The sequence below is a fragment of the Anser brachyrhynchus genome (genome assembly GCF_964034855.1).
Source record: "Anser brachyrhynchus genome assembly, chromosome: 2".
NCBI classification, from domain to species: domain Eukaryota; kingdom Metazoa; phylum Chordata; class Aves; order Anseriformes; family Anatidae; genus Anser; species Anser brachyrhynchus.
The window spans coordinates 31,417,126-31,436,762 of NC_137695.1; the positions used below are offsets into that span (position 1 = coordinate 31,417,126).

Genomic DNA, 19,637 nt, shown 5'->3' on the forward strand with positions numbered 1-19,637 from the left:
CAGGCCTTGTTTTTTTCTTGCAGCTTTCTTCTGAGCTCATTCCAGTTTGTCAATGTCCTTCTCAAAGTATAACTGCCAGAACTGGACAGAGTATTCCAGGAATGCTCTCTCTAATGACATACACAGAGGGAGTATCACCCTCTCCATCCATATTCCCTTGCTCAGACATGAAAATACTGCATCTGACATTTTAATCATAGCATTGTTCTGGTAGCTCAGTTTCAAATTATCAAGTCTTTTCCAGAGTACCTGCTCTAGAGGATTCAGTATTACATAAATTCTTTGTCTTTTGGCCTCAGGTCTAACCATATGCAAATATATCTTGTTTTAATGAATCCATCCTCATGAGCACTCAGATTAGCTCATTCCCCTTTCATCATCACTAATTTTTTGTCAAATGATCGTCACCCATAAGTTTTGCTATTAACATTTTCACATTTTTCAGACTTTGCTGAAGATACTGCATAGTATTGGACAAAGAATAGATCCTTACAGGACTACACTAGAAATATTTCCTTGCTTGACTATTCCACACCTATACTTATTTCTTTAGTACCTGCATTTTAGTCAGTCTTTTAACTTTTTGAATACAATTTTAATTGCAAATATCAGCATTAATATTTTCAAGTCTTTTGCCATTTTTCTAGCATTCTGTAAATTTAAAAAAAAAAAAGGATTAGTACACTAAAATAAACTATCTTAGTTTGCATCAATGCTATTATCTGATCATTCCAATATAAACAAAAGACAATAATTTTTGTTCAGTATTGCATCTAGCTACTGATGGGATAGAAAATACTTACCACTGGCTTCAAGATAGAAACAGATCTTCTTGTCTTATTCTACAGATGTGTATGAGTACAAATGCCTTTTGCACATCATGATCCATGTTTTTACTATCCTTGCTGAATACTGGATTTACACCATTACTGGGATATCACTTTTTCCTTATATACTTAACGTATTGTTTCTTATTTTCCTCAGTCCTCTACAGAGTTTTTCAAAGATACTTTCAGCTTCCTGTATCAATTGTTCATATTTCCCTAGAGTCTGTTTTAAACTCACTGCTATTATTCTTGTTTTTACATTTGTGATTTTCTACCACTGCCTTCATTTTTCTTCTCAATCAATAGCATATTTTTAGGCTGGAGATATCTTTTAAGTACTGCAAAGTAGAGTGTCTTTTGACACTGAATTTATCAAATCTGAATTGTATTTCATATTTTCCTGTTTAAATGTTTCCTGCCACATAGTATTGCTCACAGTTTTTCTCAATCCTGGGAGACCATTTTCATAAAAGGTCCAATATATACATTGCTAGTAAAGTGTTGCCAAGGCAGATATTGGCAAACTACATAGATATTTCTGATGGGAAAAAAATAACAATTTCCCTCTTCCTTTCCCCAAAACACACATCAAAATAAGGATAACTATGGAAATACCCTGCATTTGTCTTTTAATTTGTTTGGTTTGGTTTTACGCACCAAATTATATCAGTAATATTTTGTTTTCTAAGCATTTAGCAGTTTAATTCATCATCTTGAACTATCATAAAGATAGATAAATAGTAATTGAGAAGTTAATCCTCAGTGCAAAATGATTTAGCTTGCTCTGACTGATCTCCACCATAATCTGGAAAAGGTCACTCACTCTTTGTGCCTCAATTTCCCACCAGCTAAATGGAAATAGCTGTTTTCTGATGTGGAGAGATATTATGAGTTTATGCCCAAAATTATAAGATTACCAGGAAAATATGCTGAGAAAAGTATGTAAGCATCTCTGATTTAAAAATAATAATAATAATAATAATAACCAAATTGATCTGTATCCATCACAAGACTAAGTGCAGAAACAGCCTAAAACTGGCTCTAGTGGTCGTTTCATTACTTGCATTTTGGAAAGTACAGTTTGGAAAGGAGAACATAGAAATGTTTCTATTCAACCTTTGAAGTTCTAAGCTTCTTAATTTCAAAATTAATATTTCATACACATGTATAAAGCCAATAATACAAAACGAAAAGGATTTTTTATTTCTTTTCCTTATGTACAAAGAGTTGAAAACATTATGAAAAACTGTATTAATATATTCTACTGACTTTTTAAGGATTGTATTAGTAACACTGTAATTCACTTATGAATCTGTGTATTCTTTGATTTTTCAGTGTCACAAAAAGCAAATTTAGACCTAATTTTCTGGATCTTAAATTTGACTGAGTTGTGTTAAAAGTTTATATAGCTAGACATGTGACAAACTTACTTAATAGGCTGAAGACCATTATTCCTTCCAGAATCAACAGTAAACTGGCATTAGTTTCTCTTTTTTTTCCAATTAATGGTCCAGAAATAATTTATGTGCTTTGGAAAAAAAAAAAAAAAAAAAAAAAAACTAATCCCTAATCACCTGGGGCCAAAACCACACTGTCTCTTGGAGATTCACCAGTGGAACAGGTGAGAAAATAGAGATATAATCTTTACAGAATATCACAGAAAAATGTTGAATGTGAATGTGAAATACTGTCTGACATAAATCTTCAAATTCTCAATTTATGTTAGCAGATCTGACATGCAAATTTATCTTTACACATTTAATTAAAGTGTACATGAGACAAGCATTAACTGTTTTACCCAGGCCACCAAAGATGCTTATGGTTCCATAGCTTCAAAAGTAATTTACTCAGATTTAGCTCTTATGTCAAGATCTCTCTCTCTCTCTCTCTTTCCTTTAGAAATTGAGAACATATATCTGACACACAATCATTTCAGTTTTGACAGGACCAATTTTGTCTTAGATGAGGGTATGTAACATCTACATCTAAAGTACACAAGGTTCAAACTCCAAATCCAGGCATCTTAAACCTTAACATTTGATCCAGACTTTGAATGCTGAAGTGCTGGCATTTCAGTTCTGGCTTGAGGTTCCATGCAATAAAAAATTGGGAACTTCAGAGTTCACAGGTGTTTTTGCATGTGTGTACACCTAACCAATTTTCACAGTGTTAAAATGAGCTTATATAATCAGGAACTTGGTTAAAAATATCTACATCTATGAATTTGCCTGTTTGGCTGAAAATACCCTATTAATTCTAGTTCACTAAAACATAACCCAGCTGTAACTTGACCCATTTTGAGTAGCTATACTTAAACCGGTGTTATGTTTTCAGTACTAAAGACTGATAACTTGATAGCTCCCCAGGGTTTGTTGGTTACAGTTTAAATACAGAGCTGACATTACATGCTATTTTTCTGAAAATCCCAGCAGTAATAGTACAGATGAGATACTGATATACTGAGATATATTCAGTGATTAAGTTGGAGTGTGGATATCTTCAAACACACAGCATCATTCACTATCCTACAATTTCATTCATTTTTAGGTTCCTTTAATCCTATGAAAATGGAACTGTAAAACCTAACAAAAGCAGCAGTTTGGGAGTGTTCTTTGGGCCAAGACAAAACCAGCCTGGATTCTGTCATCGTTACTGCTGGTGAGCAGTAAGTTACTCTGTAAATACTTCTCATTATTTCAATATGAATAAAGGTCATATAATTTGGTGCTTTGGGATTACATAATAATTTTTCATCTGCATTTCTCAACATGTTTAGCATGCATAACTCATTCGCTCCTGCTTCTCAGTTGGGGAGCTGATGTAAAATTAGATCAAATGAGATATCCTATATTGTTCAACAAGACAAAGGGAACCAAGAACCTCATTTCTTTTTCTGAACAGATTTGAATAGAACAAGGTAACATTCTATTAACTTTTTTTTTTCTTCTTTGCCATTTCCCAAAAGCTACATTTCAAAGAAAATAGAGGCCCACTGTGTCTGTTTTTATTACTGTCATTTCTTAGCCTATCAATGGATGCAAGGATTGATGCTGCCTGATAATGACACTTAGTCCAAATGCAGAAGAAACAAAAATTACCATAAGTATCAAATCTATGAATCTGAATGATTTAAGGCTTTCAAGCGGATTAATGGAGGGGTTTCTTCTATTTCCCAGAATTTATGTGTTTGTTTTCTCATAATAAAGGAAGTTTCTAGCTTCTGGTTGTGAAGATAGCCTTGACAATGTAAACCAACATACTTTCATCTTCTTGAGTCCTCATCCTTACCAGCTAAAACAATAGCATCAAGCAAAGTTAACTTCCCCCATTCATCTTACTGGAGTGTCAGCCTTTAAGCATAAACATGCACATTTAAGTACCAACACTGTTAACCAATTCACTGCTTATAATCAGATGAGAAATAACTAGTCAGCACAATTAGATAGTGGTTGGATGTTTGCGATGCTCTTGCCATACCATCACTTGGAAATGTTGAATACGTTAATATATTCAACATGAACATATTGAAATGTTAATACAAACAGCTTCCTCTGCCATGATAGGGATGTCACTGCACATACATGTTTAAACACCTTGAGAGAAGTATTCAAAATTGGCCTGAAAGTACCATGGGTATTCATTTATCCTTTAGCGATTGAAACAGCCAAGCAGAAATTATAAAAAACACACAAACACCATCCTCACAGTATTTCAAGGATGACAGAGGAGACAATGGGACCACAAGAAACCAGAACTCTCTTCTAAAATATTCCAGACAAAAATAAATGGTGCCCAGTTATTATACATCAGATTTTCTCGTGAGAAAACAAAGCACTTTACTTATTGCTTTATTAATGTGACCATTTTACAGTTGAAGAAACTGAGACATTAGGCTGAAAAGATTATTCAGCAAGAGAGCAACAGCACAGACAGGGAAGGATGCAAACTCCCAAGACAGCTCACACTTTATTAAATCACTCTACCTCTGCTCAGGTGTAGTCTTGAGTACTCATTGCAAACTCTGTTGTCATCTACTAGGAAAGAGGCTAAACTTCTCTCTGGCCCCCTTACCTTGAATCTCTGAATTATAACATGAAACCATAGCCACAGCATCAGAAACAAAGGCCAAATCCCACTTTGCTACCAGAATGCAAGCAATGCTGCTATCCATGCTGCCAGCCTGCCAGAGAACAAGGCTGGAGGAGGAAACCTGCTACAAAAACACTTCACAAAGTCCCTGAACAATAGAAATGAACCTTTACAGGAACCAAAAGTGTAACCCCAATTCCTCTCTCTGTATTGCTCATTGTATGTAGGTTTTGACCAAGAACAAATTATTCTAATTAATACATATTGCATGTACCTGATTCCTGGAAGTCTGTCTGTGTTTCCCAGTAGGAATTTTCCCTTTCTTCTCTCACCTGCACTCAGTATTTCTGGGGTATTTTTCAGAAAGAAAATGTATTTTTAAAATAGTTCTGAGAAAACACCAAAACTGTTTTTTTTATTGAGCAATACTTGATATACATTCATTCAACAGCCATCATGATAGCATTTAATTAAAGTCCATTTGCCCTTACCTGATGGGAAGCTTTAAAAACAGATTTCAAAAACTATACTTACTTTCCATGTAATTATTCAACTATTGCACAAGGAATTTTGCTATCTTGTTTTTCTTTAGAAGATGCTTTTCACTTTCAACACAATTAACAAAGATTCAGCTAAGTATTACACAAATTGCATGATTATTTTGTTACTGCATTTCTATTTAGGTATTCAGAGCAGCATGCAGAAGCCGCAGTTTGCACAAAGAGCACGAACGAAGGCAGGAGAAGAAGATACCAGACTGGCAGTGATCCCAAGCTCCTCACACGCTGATGTTCAGGACAGCACATGTGGGTGCCACATGAGCAGGTGAAACTGTGATCCTACATGTGTGGAAGGGAGGATAGTAATTAAACAATCAGATGTGCTAAGTGTATCATGCTGGGATATCGCTACATTTCAGATGGGTTGTGAGGTTTGAAATCTAAGGCGATAACTCAGGAAGCAGCCAACTTAAAGCTGTAATTGTAAGTTTTTACGCACAGTCTCTGGAGTGCCACAGCACCAGTCCTGTCCTGATACACTCCCCAGTGGCGTTTCGGACATTTCACAGCCTAAGGCAACCATTAGTCATCCTTCAGCCATTAAGACAGTGAGATTTTTGTTCTGGATACTCTCCTGAATGGCTTTACAGACTGTGGCCCTTCCTGGAGAGATTCCCTTCCACCTCCCGTTCCTGGGGTTGGTGACTTGCCCCTTGCAACAAGGCGAGCCTGGTAGGCCAGGGCCTGGGCCTGGGCCCAGGCCAAGTGGGCTTGGCACTCAGCCCTCTGCTGACTGCATGCCAGGCTGGCCGGGCAGTGCTGCAACTCCCAACGGCATTGGCTGTAGGACATAGTGGCAATGGAAGGGCACAAGGCGAGGAGTTATTTCCTTCTAATTTTAATTGTGGCTGCTGAACTCCAAACTATAATGAACAGAGGTGTAATAAATCATGTGGAGTTAAAATTTGCCCTTGCTTTACAAGCAGTTAGTTGAAAGGTTTTGTTCCACTCCAGTACGGCCTTCTACATCCTGATTTGTCCTTCCATTTTGACTGATAATATTTACCTAGAAGGTGTTGTGTTTTTTTTTTTTTTTTAAATTCAATGCAATTACATTTAAAAACAATCATTAGTAGTATTTCTTTTGAGGTAGAGGCTATACTATCAGGAGAACATGGGTTTAGACTTTGCACTGCAACTGAACTATTAACCTGAAAGTCATGGACATGCTACGCCAAATAGCCATACATTTGTTCAGCTGGTTCTGGCCTTTTTTAAAGCAAAACGCAGGGAAATTTCTCAAGAAGAGATACAGCAGAGGGTCACAGAGGGCACTTGCCCCTCCGCTCCCAGCCCTGACCTGAGGAGCACCATGGGGCCCCGTTGTTTCTCCTGTCCAACACTATATGCTTGCAGGGTGTTTAGCACCACTGCCCTGATCTCTTGCATTGCCTCTGAGAACTGCAGTCTCACAAGCAATAAATGCCCATCAGTGAATATTTCACTCCACTGTCTCCTGCTGAATACAAAGCAGCTTGTAGCTTTGCCTCTCATGATAGAAACCCTGCATAGCAGGAGCCCAAGCTATTTCACAGACCACCTGCCTTTTCTTAACCATGTGTAGAATTGCCTACCAGGAATCTTGATGTGTTTTATATGTTATTAATAAAGTTAACATTTCTATTAAATACTGCTCTCTTCTGGGATTCTCACCCAACCTTAAGCATAATAATCAAGAAAAAAAAAAAAACTTTTTGTCACATTATTAAATGTTCAATTGCTACAGTATAGAAGACTTTGGTAGCATAATGCCACACTGGCATCTTTCCAGTGTGGGAAATTTTTTCCACAGATTTTTTTTTTTTCAAGTCCATTTATTGCAAAACAGTTGCTTTCTGTAATATCACAGATTTATCCAGAGTTTACAATGCAATCATTGCTCCTTGCTATTGGAAATGATTTATTTAGCCAGTTTTGGCCTTCATTCCAAAAGGCTGAATGCCAAATCATTACAGTGTATCTGGTGTTCTGTTGTCAGAAAATATGATCTAGCATTAAGATACTACTCAGAGACTCTAAAAGCCAGAGAAAATAATTGTGGTAAATCAAAACCTCATAAATACTTTATATAGTTGTTTTTAATGTCTGTCCTTATGTGTGACAAAAAAGTACCAGTTTACATGCAATGAGAATACATGCGTTTGGAGGCTTCATTTCCTATATCATCTAAGTTTTTAAACAACGATAAAGTCTATCCCATATAAGCGCAAAAGTCAGGCAGTTGTTGTCACATTATATTTTCTGGTACTACCACATTTTAATAAGCCAGAAGTCAGAAAACTGCTTTTCTAGACTTAACTCTAAACAACATTTTTTCTATTTTCTTTTTCTTTTTTATTTTTTAAAGAAGTTACCGAGAGGCTAAGAACCATATATATGGCTCTGAAGCTGAGGCCACAGCAGTGAAATCACATACACACAGGCAACGTTCAATGCAGTTAAAGAAAAGCACATGACAAAGACTTAAGAGCAGCTGGCCCCAAATTTTGGCCTCAACACACCATGTGAAATTGAACATATGCATGGACTAGGTTTGACTCCCTTCAGATGCCTCTGGAACACAATAATATCTCACTGCGTAAGAAATCTGGTCTGTCTTCTGAACTACCTATGCCAATAATTTATTATTTCTTCACCAAAAAAATCCAGAAAAAAAAATTCCTGTATAGTACATTAGTGTGACAGATAACAGTGATTGCCAGAAGCTTGGAGATGGCAGTATATCTGGGATGGATATTAAATTGAGTCTGTCTAGAGGTATGGGAAGCATGGGGAAGCAACAGGCAGAATAATAAACTCAAGGAAAGATCATGTCCAGATCTTGCTCTGTAAATATTCCACATACTTATTTTTGGAGCAACAGAAATCTATTGTTTACCTTTTAAGGTTATAAAATTACATTACCCACAAGAGAAGTGAGGGCCAGGGAATCTGCTACCTCGCATCATATTGCATACAAATTCAGAAGCAACTAAGCAATGCAATATGGAGAGGTGCTCTCTGCAGAAAGGAAACCACAGAGTCCAGGAGGGAACATTGGGTCGAGAAAGGGGGCTGAGCTGGAGGTAGCACGCAGCCTGATCCTACTCAGTAGACACTGAACAGTTTAAACCATGGCCATATTCCAAAGGAGTTCAGAACTTATTTAATCACACTCATGCATCACTGGTGGAAGAAACTGAAGGCAGGAAAAACTCACGAAGCACTGATGTTCATGATAAGAAATAGCAATTTCACCCAGCTGATTTATTTATTTATTTGTTTGTTTATTTATTTATTTGTTTATTTATTTATTTATTTATTTTCCCTGTTGGGGAAGGAGACTGATCTGTATGTTCCAAGTTGACCAATAATATTATGGGCCTTGCTCAAAGGAAACAGGTTTTCATAAGAGAGTTGTTGAGCACTTTATGCATACTAGATAACTTTAAGGTTTCTTGCTCAACACTCGGAACCTGACATATTCAGAGTCTTTAATTGATTTTGAAAATTCTGGCCATCTTATAGACCTGTTTCTGGTGAGAGTCGTGAGGACATATTACCAAGAAAACAAAACAAAGGAAGAGAGAATCTGAGAGCCACCATATACAGTATGTCTGCTTACTCCCTTCAATCAGAGCTTTCAATCCATCCCAATTTCCTTTTACATCAATATGTTTTTGGAATAAGCCAGCCCCTCTGCTGACTCTGCAATGACAGTCTCATTTCAAAAAAAATCCCAAGTGTCATTAGCCTTGACAAATGTGGAATCAAAACCCAGCATTTTAGAAAAGCTTGTATTTGAGCTAGATATGTCTTAAAGTAATAAATTTGCACAGTGAATTCCAGTTTAGGAGACTGCAAGTATGGATTACTCCCAGTTTATTAGGATTGTGGAATAAGAACTATTCACTTGGAGACTGCCTTTAACAGTCCTTAAATACCCTCATAGTTTGATGATAAATATAAAAACTAGCATCGAAAAGGGGAAAATGTGCGCAAGACACAAAGTTTATTCCAGTTGCATTCAGCTTCAAAGAGATATAAATAAAGCATTGTATGAACCAAAAATATTTTAATGAAACATCCTATTCAACATACTGTACACATGCAATCATGAACTTGAATACATCCTTACAGTTAAAACACACTGAAGTCTCACAGTATTGAAAATACATACTTCTAATATTGCTGCCTGAGCAATATTAATTCAGTCCCCTTAATTATATACATGACAAATACTCTCTTTCACTAGGTGGTCCCGTGCTGTATTTTCTTAGGGTTTTATCTATGTAATTCATGGTGTGACTTCATGTCACATTTTTGGAACACAACTTAGGTTTATTCTGAATAAGGAATCTATGTTGATTCTCTCAGAATTCATAATAACAGTAATTTGTTAATATTTCAGTCAGGCACAAATTACAATAATATCCCTACAAGTTAAGGGGAAATCATAAGCCATATTCCTATTCAGAAGTAACAATTGTAAACATCAGCTAGAACTGGCAGACAAATTTCAGTCATGTCAGCATGATTTTTTATTATTTTTGATTTTATCACAGCAACTACGCTATTGCATGTAAAGTGACTGTTCCCCATTCCGTTTAGGTACAATTTTGGGTGTCGAGTAGTTCTGCAACTTGGTCCTCCATAGTCTCTGCCACCAGACACACAGAAAGCAAATGATGCAAAGTTTCTGACTGCCTCTGAGAAGCCAGTTTTAATAGAGTCACCTGGCACCACCTGCAGGAAGCAGAGGTACAAAGAGAACCCAGATCATCAGGGCATCACGGAGCTGCTGTACATGCAAGATCATCTTTCCACTTTCTGCAGTCCCTGAGCACACCCTCCGGGCTCTGCAAGAAGCGAGAAGAATTCCCATTGCTACAAAATTCTGATTCAACACTTAATGAGTTCACCCTGGATGCTGATTTTTTTTTCCTGCTAAAATAGGAAATAAAAATGCAAGCAAAACATTTCATAGAGATGCCAAAAGGATTCAGGTTATCTCTGTGCACTCCACAGGAAATTCTGCAGTTAAGAAATGTTGAACAAACCCCACAAATCTGTTAAAAAATAAGCTTTCTGAAGCTAATCTGGCTTTGTGATTTCAACTGTTTGTACTTTTTAATGTAGTACTTAATATTATTTATTATTTTTATTTATTATTTTATTTATTTCAAAATAAGAAACAAGATTACAAGAAATATCAAAGCATTGTATTCTGAAAAGGAAGGAAAAAAAATAGACATCATCATCAAAGGACCTTTTCCTCCCCTGCTACCAAAGGAAATCTTTGAAATTGCTAGGTATTACCATAAATTGTCTGCAGACACAGTTCTGGCATAACCAAAATTTTAAAAATTTCAAGACCACATTAATATTCTCCTAAATTGCTTGTGTATATATGATTTTCTCTTTAAAATGCAGGCTAGAAAATCAGAAGAAAAATGAAATTCTATCAGTAGATATTAGATTAATATGCACATAATTAACACCAGGGTTGGAACACTGAGATCCTTTGTAGACTCAAGACATTGGTAGTTATTGGAGGAGCTAACAGCCAGAGGAGTTTTTGTGTTAGGGTTTCATTTGCTGTCGAAGAAGAAATTATGACAACCAGGAATTCAAGACCCTGGAAGAAAACATCCTCTGAAAAAAAAAAAAAAACACCTCTTCCCTTAATGCTCCATTCCTTCATCTTAGCCCTTTCCCTGCCTGACTCTGAGGTATCTCTGGCATCCTAAAAAGTTGTTGTGGAAGATAAACAGTAGTCTTATTTGTTATAGCCTTAACAATGGCTGTGACCACTGTTATTGATGGTGAGCAGAAACCCAGTATTATTCCTAAATACACTCTACTCTATTGTCTCCACCAAAAATAGGCCTTGTGTCAAGTCTAAGCCAGTACTTTCCCTGATACATTTTCAGAGGGCATACAATGAAAATAGAGGTACATTTACTCAAGTCTAATGCTGTAAATATTGTTTACACTATTCAACAGTGTAACAAGAATATTCCTAACATCTGTGTAAACATTGCTACTAAAAGTGAAGCATTAGAAATATAAATAAGATTTCTGATTTTGCTTTCTGTGAACCCACGTTAGTTTTGAACATGAATTCTTGGAAACCTAAAGATGATACCATCCTTCAGATCAAACAGCAAAGTTTTCATAACACCTGCACAAAGATGAAAATATATTTTCTGAATTTCTACCTCTAACTTTGAGAAACTATGAGCAAAAGTCATTAAAGTAATTATTCCCCTTTTCCTCCTCTTTCCTCTCCCCCAGTCTATGAGAAATCCTAAGATGAGTAGAGACTTTCACATTACTATTTTTCATAGTTATCCCATACTTCGTCCTGATTTCTTGTTTGTACCTTCAGGCCATGTAATTTGTTTGTGACTTTCCTTAAAATATTATTTTAATTAAAAGCTGTTTTGTGTTTATGAAGATAACCTCATGAGGTTCAACAAGGTTAAGTCTTACACCTAGGTCAGGGCAATCCCTACACAATAGAGGCTGGTCAGAGAATGGATTGAGAATAGCCCTGAGGAGAAGGACTTGGGGGTGTTGGTTGATAAGAGACTCAACATAAGCCAGCAGTGTGTGCTTACAGCCAACTGTACCCTGGGCTGCATCAAAGGAAGCATGGCCAGACAGATCAGGGAGGCAATTGTCTCCCTCTACTCCACTCTCATGAGACCCCACCTTGAGTACTGCATTCAGCTCTGAGGACTCCAGCATAAGAAGGCATGAACCTGTTGGAGCAAGTCCATAGGAGTGCCACAAGGATGATCAGAGGCCTGTAGCACCTCTCCTATGAAGACAGGCTGAGAGAGCTGAGGTTGTCCAGCCTGGAGAGAAGGCTCCAGGGAGACCTCATTGTAGCCTTCCAGTACATAAAGGGGGGCTACAAGAAAGATGAAGAGGGACTTTTTACAAGGGCATGTAGTAATAGGAAAAGGAGTAATGGCTTTAATCTGAAAGAGGGTAGATTAGATTAGATGTTAGGAAAAAGATCTTTACTATGAAGGTGGAGAGGCACAGGGACAGGTTGCCCAGAGAAGTTGTGGCTGCCCCATCTCTGTAAGCATTCAACACCAGGTTGGATGGGGCTTTAGGAAACCTGGACTTGTGGAAGGTGTCCCTGCCTATGGCAGGCAGATTGAACATAGAAAATCTTCAAGGTCCCTTCTAACCTAAACCATTCTATGATTTTATGAATTAAGACCAAGTTCAATGAACCCACTATAGATTGTATATTTGAAATAGTATGTGAGATTTTACTCCAGCGCACAGTCTCTGACACAGAACATTGGCAGCAACTGGTGTCCATGACTAAAAGGCAAACCCTGTCCCAGCGAAAAAAAATACAAAAAACAACCAACCAACCAAAACGAAAAAAAAAGGCAAAAAACTTTATTTATAGATGCCATGCGTGAAATTATATAATTCACTCATATGAGCGATATATGTATTGATATACTGTAGTGATCAAACAAAGCTTACTTGTAAATAAGACAACAACTTAACAAGGTTCAAGATGGCATGGTACACTTGATTATTTACTGCATAGAGGACAGCGTAAGTCAGATGTGTTGGGGAGACCTTCCCATTGAGTCACGAGGTTTGGAGTGGACCCGCTTGCTTTCTAAACTCCTTGAACCAAAGAGGTAAGAAGACTAGGTATGGCTGAGTCCTAGTCCCAGACTTGGTCAATGGTTTAGGTCTAAAGGTTTGAGGATCATATGTGCACAATCAATGTAATATATAATCTTAGTGAAGCTTACAAAGTTTAGCAAGCCGAGGATCTTAGTGAAGATCTGTTGTGGCAAGAAATCTGTCACAAGGAGTAAGGGATCTCTGCAGCAGGCTTGACCTTGAGAGGCATCCCTTCTCAAGGGAATATACTGTCATGCAGCCAACTGCTATGCAGAGGAGCTGAAAGAGCTCTTGGCCTGCTCACTGTTTATGGGGTAAGATGATGGACTAATACTGTTGGTTTTTTTGGGTGCATGCTTCATTGGTCCTCAGCTTCTAAGATGTTTGTCTCAGTTTCTCCAGCATCCAGTTTGAGCTGATACTGTGGTCACTATCTGTGTGAAGAAGGCTTTGAGTGTAGCCAGGACACTGGCTCTATCTTCAGGAGCAAGGCTTAAGGCATAGCAGGCAGTATTTGAGCAAGACAATGGCCAGACCAAAGGGGGAACATGCTGTCACAAAATGAGTAAATTGGTCAGTTGTTAATGCCAAAGAGGTTTTTTTCTAAAACTGAAAGCTTCTAGGTATTGAAAGTAGTTCTAATCTTCATACAAACTTCACAATGATATCATTCAGAATTTAGCTGCGAGGAAGTCTAGATTTTTATTTGCATGCACATCTCTTTGCTCATTCTTAAATTGCAGTCCTGTCTAGGGTGAAAGGCAACATTCAACAAACATGCTGTACAAAATTATCTGTATTTGCTGCCCTGAACTTGTCTAATGAGAAGTTTCATGTGGACAGAACAGTATCAGAACTGTTTAACTGTTTACTTTAACTGCTTTTTATCCGATCTTTGGGCTCAAATTCTTCTTGATTTTCATGAATTCTTGATTTTTGAAAAATGTTTTTGTTCTGTTCTAGTGGTTTAGTCTGGCATGCAGCTAAGCACCGCACAGCCATTCACTGATACTGGGAATTGGGAGGGAATCGGAAAATAAGTAAAACTAGTGGGTTGAGATCAGAATGGTCTAATAGGAAAGAAAAGTAAGTAAGTAAATGAATGAATGAATGAATGCATGAAAGAAAGAAAAATGTGCATACACATTCTGATGCACATTGTAATTGTTCACCACCAGCCAAACAATGCCCATCCTGTCCCCAGGAAACAGTAGTCCCCATGGAAAAGTACCCCTGGTTTTATTGTTCAGCATTACGCCATATGGTATGGGACATCCCTTTAATCAGTTTGGGTCAGTTGTCCTGGCTGTGTCCCCTCCCAGCTTCTTGTGCATCCCCACCCTACATGCTGGCGGGGCAGTATAAAAAGCCGAAACGTCCTTGACTCAGTGCACGCACTGCTCAGTAAAAACTAAAACAGTGTGTTATCAATATTATTTTCATCCTAAACATGTCACCATATCAGCTACAGTGAAGAAAATTATCCCAGCTGAGACCAGGCCATCAGCAAATGATTTTGTTTTTACAAAGAATTTTTAAAGGGGAAAAAAAATGCCATGCTTCATTGTAACAGTAATTTACCACCTCAAGAGGCAGTAAAGAGAATATACACACTACTGAGATCAGACAGCAAATAATGCTTCACTTGCCACAGTGCACCTGGCCCAACGTTTTCAGGTAGCACCGCATGGTGACTGCACCTATCTGTGATCTGCCAAAGAAGTATGTGTAACCAGGTATTCTATCCCACAGAGAGGAATAGAGACAGAAGACATGATGACATTTTTCAATGAAATAATACATAACAGAATTTATTTTAACATTTTATCCATACTATGCTGTAAAAGGGAATAATTAGATAAGAACCAATTTACAAATTCCCAGCTGAGGGAATTCCCAGTGTCTGTTGTAACCATGTGCTTTTTTAGTGTAGAGATTTTTTACAAAAGTTTAGAGAAAATACCGGATAAAAAATCTCTTTTTTTTTTTTTTTTTAGCCATCAGTGAATAGTTCATGGGGACAAGGGATGATTAGGCACAGAATGAGAAAATAGTGGAAGAAAAAAAAAAGAGGAAAAAAGGAAAAATACATTTTCAGTGAACTCAATAGTTTTCTGATTTCAGATGGCAATATTTGAAACAATTCTGTACTTTTATGTAAGGTGTGATTGTACTTGAAATACTTTTTCTTGGTAAGGTTCTTAATTTTTAACCTCAGAAAAAAAAAAAAAGAAAAATAAAGAAAAAAAAAGCCAGCAACATTCTTCCAAACACAATGCTCTCAATCCAAAAGAAAAATGAGTACTAGCACAGTAGGTGGTCGTCTTTCCGCTGAATCATTATCAGTGCCTGCACCATCTGGGTTTTCCTTGGAGACCTCCTATCCAAGAACTGACAAGACCCAACCTTGCTTATTTATGAGACAAGATCATAGCCAATGATGAAATGAATGCAAGAACATAAAGTAACATTTTTTAGGTTTACAAATATTGTATGAAATAACTGGTGTATAAGTACACTTTTAAAGACATTATAACACCTTTATGGAATTTTGTGTTAGTGAACTTTCATGAACTATTCAGGTTACAAACTCTTTGCCTAGGAAAAGTATCCAATAAAGAAATAAGATTTATTTTTTGTTGGGAAAAAAAAAAACAAAAACATTACTATGCATGGATTATGTTTTGAAACTACAATGTGTGCCCATTTTTTTTTCTTCTGCAGAACATCCAAAAGCAGTAGCATAGTTACCTACAGAAACTGAGCTAAAGACTAAAACAGAGCTTATACTCTGAAATTAAACAAATATTTTGTGTCCAAAATCTTTATTAAATTGTTTGACTTTTTAACTGCAGCTTAATTTTATCCTGTTTAGAATTTGAGAAAAATGTCTAATCCTATTAAAGGATTTTAATAAGAAAATTATATTTTTAAAACCCCAAAACAATATATGTATGTCTTAGAGGAACCTAAATTACAAACAGAAGTCTATAAGTATAAAGAACTATGAATGATAACTGAGAACAGCAAGCTTTTCAAGTTTCTGAACAATAAAGCTGAGTCACCAATATCCCATATAACTCAGAAGGAAAGTGATATTTCATGACGAATACTGCCTTACTAATATCCAAAACTAGAAAGGTAGTGGAAAATCAAGTTCAAGAGTTCATATCTAGGTTTAATACAAACTGGGCAGAATTACAAGTCACTGTAGTTCTGACCTCCTACTCACTCATGACTTTTTCATGGTACCAAAAGTTTTTCTTCCCACCCTTTTATAGTTAGTAATTTGGTTACTTTCCCAAAGAAGTATTTTTCTATTAATCTAAATATTACCCACCAGTTTCCCTCCTCTCTTTTTATTATTTTTTATTTTCTCGTAATTATTTTGTTTTTTCCCTCTTTTAAATATATATACATATATATATGTATTCAGCATGCAGACTTTGGTAGTTTCCTATAATATTCAATAAAGAGATAAAAGAGAAAACTAGAACAGGACAGAACAGAACAGAACAGAACTGTAGAACAGAGTAGAGTAGAGTAGAGTAGAGTAGAGTAGAGTAGAGTAGAGTAGAGTGAGTAGAGTAGAGTAGGGTAGAATAGAGTAGAGTAGAGTAGAGTAGAGTAGAGTAGAGTAGAGTAGATCAGTTGGAAGAAACATTCAAAGATCATCTAGCCCAACCACCTGACATCTTCAGGACCAAACAAAAGCCAAAAGTTAAAGCACATTATTGAGGGCATTATCCCAAAACAGCTAATGCTCAGCAACAATGCACAAGTTTTCACTTAATTTCCTCCTGCAATTAGAAGTGCATCTGGCTTGTCCAGACATACACAAGATAAAAGCTTTAGGTACACAACTTAGGAGCACCAGCTCTGCACAAAGGGGATAGAATAAGGGTTCCTCAACTGCAATATTCAGGCCATCTAAATTAGAAAGATGTCTCTACAGATCTTAAAAGAAGAAATTCAGTATCCACAATTCCATGGTGGGAAGACTTTCCTATAGTTGAACCAGACCTCAAGCTGTGAGAAAAGGGTTTAATCCCTACTAGTTCAGTAGGGCTAGAGATTAAGGTGAAGACTGGACCTGAGAAACATGAATCACCATGAGCCACACTGCCAGGTGCTCTTAGGTAGCTACTCTCAAATATGTCTTCTTTATATTTCAAGCTGGCCTCTGACTCCTGAAGTCAGCAGATCTTATTACACTGTTGAACAGACTCTCAATTTAGCTCAGGTGTTGAACTCAGCAGTGAAAGCTCGAGTCTTATCTGCCTAAAGTATACAGAGACATTTCTGATGACTGAAATATAAACAACAATTTCTATACTATGCTTGTACAGTACTTGGGAATAGCCATCCAAGATTATCGATGACTGTTGCCTTCTCTTCTCTGTGACAAGAAAAACACAGCAAAACTAATGATGCCTTCCTGCAAGCAATTCATTCCCTATAGATGAAACCCTGCAGAACAGAACAGATGTCTACAAGAAGATGTCAACATGAGCCGTGGACTCATCAGTCATGCTGGGTTCAACTCAGCCACAGATACCCACTCAACATATCTGACATTTTGCAGGGACTGCACTGTGTGTCTATAGCTTAGTCTTACAGACATGCTTAAATTTGAGCTTTCACACATGAATTTCTGCCCAGGTCTAAATCACCCATTGTTCCCTATTACTACCATACTTACCTCTCCTATTACATGCTCAGTTATTTACAAAACCATTTTCAACAGTTTGAATTGTGCATTTTTAACTCCCACAGTCTATACCAAATACTCTGCAACCTTTTTTAATTCTTAAGAGTCTATTAAGAATTTAGGTGCTTAGTGGTTTAGTTAAGGGGGCAAAAAAGTGCATACAGAATACCAATCAAGCAAAAGTCAGTGTACACACTACTAGTTCCTCACTGATAGCTGCTGCACAAAAGGCAAGTTCAACTTAAAAATCAAGTTAAGGATAATGAAGTAGGCCAAATAATATGTAAAATAAATAATTTAAGCACTGTTAGTGCTGGAACACAATGTATTTTAAACTAATTGGATTTAATAGAAATAAAATTCATACTTAAAATATATTTTCTCTCTGTATTCATACAAGAAAGCAGGTAAGAACTCAACTGTCTTCTTACAAAAGTACCATGACCTGTGTTATTTAAAAGTCACTGGGATAGAAAGCAGAGCTCTGCTTCTCTCAAATACTTTCTTTTGCTAAGAATTAATAATCAAAAATGAAATGTCTAGACATTTGAAGTCAATGAGATTTGCAATCATACAGATCATACAGATTTAATTATACATTTTCAGGAACAGGTCTGAACAGGAAGGATGTTCTGTTATTCAGAGAGAAAAGCAAGAGATAAATACAGTATTCACCTTTTCATTTGCAGGTACACAGGTAAGGAAAGAACATTTTGAAGAACACATGGTTGCATTAACGTGAAAATCCCTGTTCCCACTACTGAAAATATATCTGTGTATTATGCGTATTATATCTAAGTTGCAGAGACAGTTGCAGTATGCAAATGCATATTCCTTCCTTTTGCTGAGTCTCAGACTGACTCAGACATATGGTTTGCAGAATGCTTGCAACTGTCTCATTTTTGGCACTTCAAATACAGGAAGCAATACGTTATTTGTATATTCTGTTAGGGACTAATACAATACAAAGCCCAGTGAAACAGCTCAACTTTGGATCATACCCTTCAAGTCTCTCCTGACTAGTCTACATTGTTTCCTGAAAAGTAATCACTTAGAGTTTTTGTAAAGGTAGTTTGACAGCTGCTCTACTGGTCATCGCTAGCCTTAAGGCCTTTCTTGAATTGTTCTGTGTTTACCCTCCTTTTTTTTTTTTTTTTTTTTTCCATTGCCTCTTTGTTAGTCTCCAGACCTGATCTCAGTGAAGACAACAGGATTCTTTCCATTACTTTATGACAAATGATTTAGACTGGAAACCAAGTCTGCTCTTTGGGAGGAGAAGTGAATTCCGTGACTTCCAACAAGAAACACTACAGTCTGCACTAGCACAGTTGACTGTCCCACCTACTTTCTGCGTATTTGTAGGAAAGCTATAGATTTACTGTGTCAACATGTTAGACAACGATACTTGTAAAGACAAGATATAAAATGTGTTTCTCTGATTCAGTGTCAACAATACTTATATGTCATTTCCAGTTACATTTTGTTTTAATATGGCTTAAATTAGAGTAATTTAATTAGAATTTTATTTATCCTGTACTTGTTTCAGTCCCAGTGAAGATGCTTTTTTAAAGATCTGGCTGATCACAGACAGCACAATTCAAAATATTGGACATCTTAGTCTTTTTAAGCAGTGCACATGCACACTGGTCATTAATTTGTGCTCGGTAAAAGGACAGTTTTTTCACTTCTGTCTCCCAAGATCTACAGTAAGGTCTTTTCTTCTAGGAAGAAAACAGGTTAATAAATAATCCAAATTCTGAGGTTTATTGGCCTTTTTTGTCATTCACCTCCAGTGGGAAT

General features: G+C 36.8%; 1 long non-coding RNA gene across 4 annotated transcripts in view; it reads left to right on the forward strand.

Annotated features, from left to right (window-relative positions):
• Nucleotides 1–18,992, forward strand: part of LOC308190202 — a 45,357-nt gene extending 26,365 nt beyond the window's left edge. For 2 of the 4 annotated variants that reach the window (XR_013947003.1, XR_013947006.1), the window contains 3 exons: nt 3,375–3,492; nt 5,600–5,741; nt 10,067–18,992. This is a non-coding gene — a long non-coding RNA (uncharacterized lncRNA). The remainder of the gene's footprint in view (nt 1–3,374; nt 3,493–5,599; nt 5,742–10,066) is intronic. The other 2 variants (XR_013947004.1, XR_013947005.1) reach the window with 2 other exon arrangements.
• Nucleotides 18,993–19,637: the final 645 nt, after the last annotated feature.